The sequence below is a fragment of the Anser anser genome (assembly GCF_964211835.1).
Source record: "Anser anser genome assembly, chromosome: 10".
NCBI classification, from domain to species: domain Eukaryota; kingdom Metazoa; phylum Chordata; class Aves; order Anseriformes; family Anatidae; genus Anser; species Anser anser.
The window spans coordinates 19,908,878-19,915,926 of record NC_139730.1 but is presented as its reverse complement, the minus strand read 5'-3'; the positions used below and the strand labels follow the sequence as shown (position 1 = coordinate 19,915,926).

Genomic DNA, 7,049 nt, shown 5'->3' with positions numbered 1-7,049 from the left:
CGCCGGGGCTCCGGCCGCGCGGAGGCGCCGGCCGAGGCCGCCCCCCGCCCCCCGGCCCCGGTGTCGGCGCATCCCGCTCCGCGGGCGCGGGGAGGCCGCGGGCCCCGCTCCCCCCGCGGGGCCGCCCCCGCCGCTGCGCGCCCCGCCCGGCCCGGCCGCGCGGCCCCTCCGCCCGCTCCGTGCCCCGCCGGGCACGCTTACCCCCGCCGGCTCCGCACGCCGCTGGGACGGGCATCCGATGCGCGCTCGCCTCCTAGATTTGGCCCCCTAGGAGGAGAGAAAAAAAAATATAAAAAAAATAGAAATACATTCAAAAAAATTAAAAATCTATCTGCATAATTTCAAATGAGAACGAAAAGAGGAAAAAGAAGAAGAAAAAAACGCAACCGCCGCGGCTGCCACGCCAGTCCCGTTAAAAAATAAAGCACCAAACCCTCACAAGGTGTAGGAGAGATCTTTTATTGGACCAACTTAAACGCAAGAATTTACAGCCAGAATTACACGTTCTTCATCAGCCCAACATGCACCAGAGGCAGAGGCACAGGCAGCAATTTGTGTTTTTCCTGGGTCTGCAGGAGCTGGGATGGTTTTGGTGGAGGAAGGGGGTGGGAGAGAGGACAGACCCTCTTTCCCCCCAAAGAGCCTCAGTTTGCGGCTTAGGTAAAAATAAAAATAGAAAAAAAAACATCACCAAAAAACACAACCAAAAATCTCTCCAGCGCAGGGATCCAGTCCAGGATCAATTCTCTCCCTTACATCCCCAGTCATAAACAAACAGCTTCCAGCTAAATCTTTTAAAGGTTAAAAGGAACAAAAATAGAAATAATAATCAAGGGCTTTTTTCTTCTCCTTCTGCTTGTTGGACAGCGCATTTTGGTCAGTCTAGCCTTGCATTTAGGGATGCTACTTGCATTTGAATAGCTGCCTGGCTGGTTATGGATCGGGAGGCTATGAGAGGAATCAGTATGCAAATTGTTTCAGTTACAATCGAAGGGTTCGATCTGGAGAAGGTGCCTGAGCGGAAGTCGCTGTCAGCCAGTGGTGCATTAGGCTGCCATTGCCTCCTCCGTGTGGGCCTGCTCTCCCTTCCCCTCGCCCTTTTTTATGCTTGTGTACAGGCTTCTCCGGCGGTAATTAAAACATACACACAAATCAGGGGCTGCTGCATATCACGTTGGTGCCTTTTGCAGGCTGCAGGCTCGGGGAAAGGGGGAGTGAATATATCGCCATGCTGCCAGGGTTATTATTATGCAGCAAGGGTGAGGCGATCAGTGAAATAAAACATTTATAAATGGTTTCGTGCTTACAGTAGGAGAGGTGGGCCGGGAGGGCCGCCCGGGCGCTGATCACACATTGCAGGCTGCAAATCGATAACCCTTTCCTTGTAATCCCAGTAATTGTGGGAATCACGGCTCTCTGTTAAAGGGACAGCGGGCTGCAGCGGGGGCTGCGCTCACACAGCCCCAGCCCCCCAAGGGCCCTCCCTGGCCGCCCCTGGCTTTGTCTGCAGGGAAGCTGGCAGGGTGGCAGGCAGGGAGGCTGGGGCAGGATCTGCCCCCCCTTCACCCGAGAGCCATTCCCACTGCCCCCTTTGCAGCCACACCAGTCCCTCCTGTCACCTGTGGTGTCCCTGACCCTGGACACAACATCCTCCTGCCCTCCGTGCCCCTCCATGTCACCCCTGCAGCTTGAGCTGCTGCCCCAGGGGGAAGGGAGCAGGAAGGGGCCAGGCACAGTGCTGCCTCCCCTGCCCAGGCTGCCCCATGGGGCCCAGCAGCTCGCCAGGCCCCACAGAGCAGCCAGCTCCTTGCCTTCCCCATCCCCAGCCCTGCCAGGAGGAGTGGGAGGCCTTGCGGCCCCATGTCGCTTGGGGTTCTGTGATTTCAGCGATGCTTTGTTGTGTGGCAGGGAGATGGGAAGGGCCGGCAGGGTGCTGGGCTCGGGCTGCCCCAGGTCCTGCCCGGCCCTGGGGTGCACCCAAGCACCCTGCGCCCACCCAGTCCCCTCAGCGGGCGGCTGCGGCCCTGGTGTGAGGCGGGCCTGCGGGTGCGTGGGCAGCGGCGGCGGGGACGTGGGGCCCAGCTCCTGCCCTCTCCTGCCGCTGACCATCTGTCATTCAATTAGGGCCGGGAGGCAGCTGAGGGGCTGGGGGAGCAGGGCTGGGGGTCAGCGACCCCGCGCACAACGGCCTGCTGCCTCGCAGACGGGAAGAAGTTCAAATGTTAAATGCTCTCCGGCCCCGGCTCATCCAGGGCACTCGCCTTTGGAGGCAGCCGAGGGGTGAAGGGCATCAGTCATTAGCACTTAGATTTCAGCTCCGAGGCTGACCCTGCCTTCTGCTGGGAGATTTTGGCCTGAAAAGCCTTAACCCTTCCCGGGCAGTCCGCACCCACCCCGGCACCCCTGGCCTGGCCAGGCTGCTCCCCGCAGCTTCCCCGGAGGCCTGGGGCTGCCCCCGGGGCAGGACAGGGGTCCCCGCAGCTCTGCCCCCTGCCGGCCTCGGCCCCGGCCCTGCTGGAGTGGGCAACAAGTCCCCTTGCCTCAGCAGCCACCCTGCCCACCCCTGCTGCCCCTCCTGTGGGGAGCCGTGCCACCCCTCCCCTTCCTACTGACAGAGCAGAACAAATTGATGAATTGAGCTTTCACTATGCTAATTCGGACATTATAAATATTTAACTATCAGCCCTAGCAGCCAGCCAGAGAGAGCTCCTCTCTGCTTTACGTGCCACTTGATCTAAAGTAAATGTTTACCCCAGAAGTGGCTGGGGCAATCTGAGCTTCCCTTTCCTGTCCCATTCTTCCTCAGGGGAGCCTGGTGGGTCCAAAAGAGGGGGCTTACCACGTCAGACTAATTTCTGAGAGCCTCCCTGAAGGCCTCCTCATTTTCGCTGTGCTAAGAGGCTGGACAGAGGCAGAGATATGACGTGCACCAGGCTCTGCTTCCAAGAGGGTCCCTGGCCGCCTCAGCCACCACCAGGCCCACTCAGCTGCCTGGAGCAGTTCTCACCTATGTTCAGAAAGGGAAAGGTTCCTGGCTTGGGCTCAAGGCAACGAGGAAGGAGTTTTCAAGGGGAACTGGTTCCTACCACCCTTCTGACCTCAGAGGCGCAGGGCAAGGCCTCGGGAGGATGGTGGGCAGGCCGGAGAGCTGGTTCCCCCTGTGCTAATGTCAGCAGCCCGGCCCTGGCCCCGCAGCAGGCCTGCCTTGAGTGAGCCCACAGTGTTTACCACTATACCCGGGCTGCACCTAGCAAGAGGACCCCACGGCCTTCATTTTGAGGACAGATTACACTCCTCTCATCACATCAGCGTTTGGTACGTTTGGTACACTTTCTTGGTTGATTTACTTATTGTTCTCTGCTGAAGGGGAGCAGTTCTCTCCTTCAGCCTGGTGGCACATCACAAGTGTTCGCTGGTGATTGCAGAGCTTTACTGTTTCTGAAGGGTTTGAGCAGCTGTTTGATTCCCTTGGCTGTAACAGTTTTACAAGCTATTCAGCTTAGAAGGCTGTAGAAGCAAAAGAAAACCTTACTCACAGTGGTGCAGGGGTTTGGGGCTTCAAACAGCTCAGTAGGGGATCAGCCTGGGCGTTGTAAAGTGTTTATATGGCAGCTGTGCCGCTCACCCCAAGCAGCAGGCCTTGGGAAGCTGCCTTTCTGTTTACGAGCTCTGTTAATTGGTTAATGAGAAGCTTATGGTATCTATTATTTATTCTGCCCCTGCCTCTCACCTGCTAGCAAAAAGCACTGTCCTGCCCTGAGGAGGAGGCCGGTGGCCTGGTGCCTGGCTCGGTGGGCAGTGCGGGGCAGCCGCTGTCCTGGCACACCGTGCTGCCTGTGGGAGGGGGCTCCTGGCGTGGAGACAGCGTGGAGTTAACTGTGGGGTGCCACCACCTGAGCACGTCTGCGGGCTTGATGTTGATCTCTATGTTAAAATGCACAGAAGCACAGGAAATAATTCCCTGGATGCTGCTGCAAATTGCAGGGTTCAGCTGCTCGCCCAGCCCCCTGTTTTTTAAATGTGTGGGACTGGGGTGGTATTTTTGTGCTCTCTCTGCTTTGTCTGGGATGAGGTTGCAGCAGGCTGGCAAGGTGACGGGGAAAGGGAGGATCCAGCAAAAGGGAGAGGAAAAGGCTGGAAAGGAGTGGTGCAGCAGTAGTTACTTTGCTATAGGGTTAGATATTAGATTATCAGCAAAAGTTAATCCCAGTCACATGATAGATCTTACATTTGCTGTCATAAAATCTATCATTATTCAATAGGCATGGAAATCAAATTCTTCTGTGGACTATGAAGCAGGAATCTTTTAAAAATGTTTACCATGACAGACAACATATTGATCCTTAGTTTTGAGGCCTCACAGACAATTCAGAGACGTTCGTGATCACAAGCTGGCTTTGCTGTGTTCATTGTCCAAAATCAAACCCCACCAATTGGCTGCACGCACAGCTCTCCAAGCAGGTAGCTTTTATTTTCTTTACTTTAAAGACTACTGTTTTGTTATAGACAAATAACAAGGAAATTATATGGCATCGACCTGCCTGCAGTGACCCTGCTGTTTGCAGTAGTGCTCACGCAGATGCACGGTGAGGAGAAACGCCGCTACCTTCTGCCACAGAAGAAAAGTCGCCTTCTGTGGATGCGGCTGAGCTGGGATTTGCCACTGCAAATGGCCTCATTTATTCTTGCAGCGTGAAGGGGCTGATCTCATGTCAACGGGAGTCAATGCAAATTGCTTCACTGGTACTGGGGGCACTGGGCTGGGAGGTCCAGGTTGCTGCAGTATTTCTTACCCAGCTCTTCTAATTGCCTGAGAAAACTGACAGCTTTGTTTCTCACGTTATTTTGTACTTTGCAAAGGCACAAATTCCACAGTTTTTCTCTTCCACAATTGTCCATTCCTATCTCTCAGTCTCCCCCTTTCTGCCACGGTATCAGGAGCTGCAGAAGGAAGTTGAAAGGAAAGGCCAAAAGTGCTGATGCAGGGCATGGGGGAGCTCTGGCGGGTTACGGCACCGTTCCAGCACCTGGGCTCCTCCAGCGTGTGATGAAGGGGAGCCCATCCTTCCTCTGTGCCATGGCGAGGTACTTCAAGTCAGGAGAAAGAGCTCTTCTGGGTAAGGACTATCAACTGCAGGTGCTGTGTAAATGGCACCAGCTTTCCTGCCGGAGATGCTCAGTCATTTCACATGGATTGCAATATCACGTTTATAGGCTTGTTTTTCCCAGTCCCCTTCTGTGGACACTCTGGGGCAGTCCAGGAGGTGCCGCAGCCCCACGGTGCCCAGCCGGTGGCACTGCTGCCCTCACCCTGGTGCTGGGGGGAGCAGAGGGGTGTGGGCACCCTCCAGCTTTGGAATTAGCAAGGTCTCTAATCTGTGCATATTTTAAAGTGTGGGGATCCCATAAATCCTTCCACATCTGGGATCGCTTGTAATGGCTGGTGTCAGGAGTTTACGGAGGAGCTCGCCTAAGATCTAGTGCCCAGAATCGATAGCAGCTGCAATTCCAGGCAGGGGGATAGGCTGAATCCTGATTTGATTCTCAGGTGTTTTCAATTGTATTGCCAGCAAAAAAATATTTTTGTTAAGTGATTCTTCTAGTCTGCTTGTGCCTTTTGAAGTTGCCTTTATTTCTTTGAGCTCAGATTCCTTGAGATCCTACCGCTGCTCCGTCCCCAAGCCCGCATGTATCTAATAAACCTGACAGCTTCCCAGCAGATGTCTCCATTTTCTCCATTTTCTCCTTTATTGAGAGGATGGACTTCACAGGAGAGTGCATCTTAGTGTGCAGGGCCAACACAGGCTTTTCAGAGAGCTGCCGGAGGCCCAGCTCATCTGCTTTGGCCGTGGAGGAGCAAGTGGACATTGCCCAGCAAGGCAGGGATTGAAATGCCCATCAGCTCAGCTTCTCTTTATTTTCCCTTTTCCCACTTGCCCTTGTACAGTGCATCTGACAACATTGGCTCTCACCTGCCTGCAAGCATACGGGCTGTCCTGGGCGGCACTGTTGGGGATTTCAGCCATCCCAGCTCACTGCGAGGACTGCCCATCCCCATTAACATCACTGCCTATTTCTGTCTGTGCTGGGCACTGCAGGAGCACCAAGGAAATGGAGGCTGGAGAAAAGGGCTCTGCAGTGCCGTGTGCCTTTGGCCCAGCTCACAGCACGCTGGCTGGCATTGCTGGTTGGACACAGCCCTGTCCACAAGAAATGTCCTCTGGGCTGTGCTGAACCACAGGCCAGTCCTGACCGGGCTCCCTTGGCTGCCCAGATTGCTCTGAAGTGCCCACATCTGACTTCCTTGTGAGTGGAAGAAGGGAACATGGAGGTGATGGGCAGCATCTGTAATAGGAAATTGCTGTCTGCAGATGTGTGTGAAGGAAAGCCTGTGTCAGACAATGGTATCAAGGGATAAATTCCACAAGTGAGTGAATCCATCTGAGTGTAAGACACAGGTTGTGCATTTTCCTCAAGAAGGAGCTGAACAGCTCCAAGGACATCAATCCACTTTATGAATGACATGGTTTCCTTAGTGTTGCCCATGCTTACTCAGTAGGAGAGAAGACAACAGGCAAACAAACAGATGTTTGACCCATCTCAGACCACGTTTTGAATCTTTACTCCCTTTGCACTTACGCGGAGCTAGACTGGGAGTTTTGCTTGAATACAGAACAGCAGAGAGCTTGACTGCGTTCTTCAGAAGGAGCAATGTGAGAGCGCCTAAGCTGCAACAACATCTGGGCCATGCAGCCTTCTCTCCTGACTTGCTCTGCAGGTGGATGGGGTACAGCGAGAGATGCTTAAGATCTTTAAGAGTACAGTGGAAAGCAGCTTGTTACCACCTCCAAGCACAGAAATTTCTCCTGTCTTTGCTCTGAACAAATGGAAATCTGACTGCTCCTTCTAATCTTCCCCCATACACCTGGTGTTGCAGGGACCAGTGACAACCTGGCCCTGATAAAGACTTCAAGACTGGACCTATTATCTATACCCCAGAAACACTCTGATCATGTGGAAATGGTTAAACGTAAGAGAGTATATAACAG

At 54.3% G+C, this 7,049-nt stretch overlaps 1 long non-coding RNA gene across 2 annotated transcripts; it reads left to right on the top strand.

Moving 5' to 3' along the window:
- Window positions 1–3,707: 3,707 nt before the first annotated feature.
- On the top strand, window positions 3,708–5,563 carry LOC310904747. 2 transcript variants are annotated; one of them, XR_014588594.1, is made up of 3 exons: window positions 3,708–4,091; window positions 4,263–4,461; window positions 4,580–5,563. It is a non-coding gene; the product is annotated as an uncharacterized lncRNA (long non-coding RNA). The 2 variants fall into 2 exon arrangements; XR_014588595.1 differs by having other exon boundaries at window positions 3,739–3,791.
- Window positions 5,564–7,049: the final 1,486 nt, after the last annotated feature.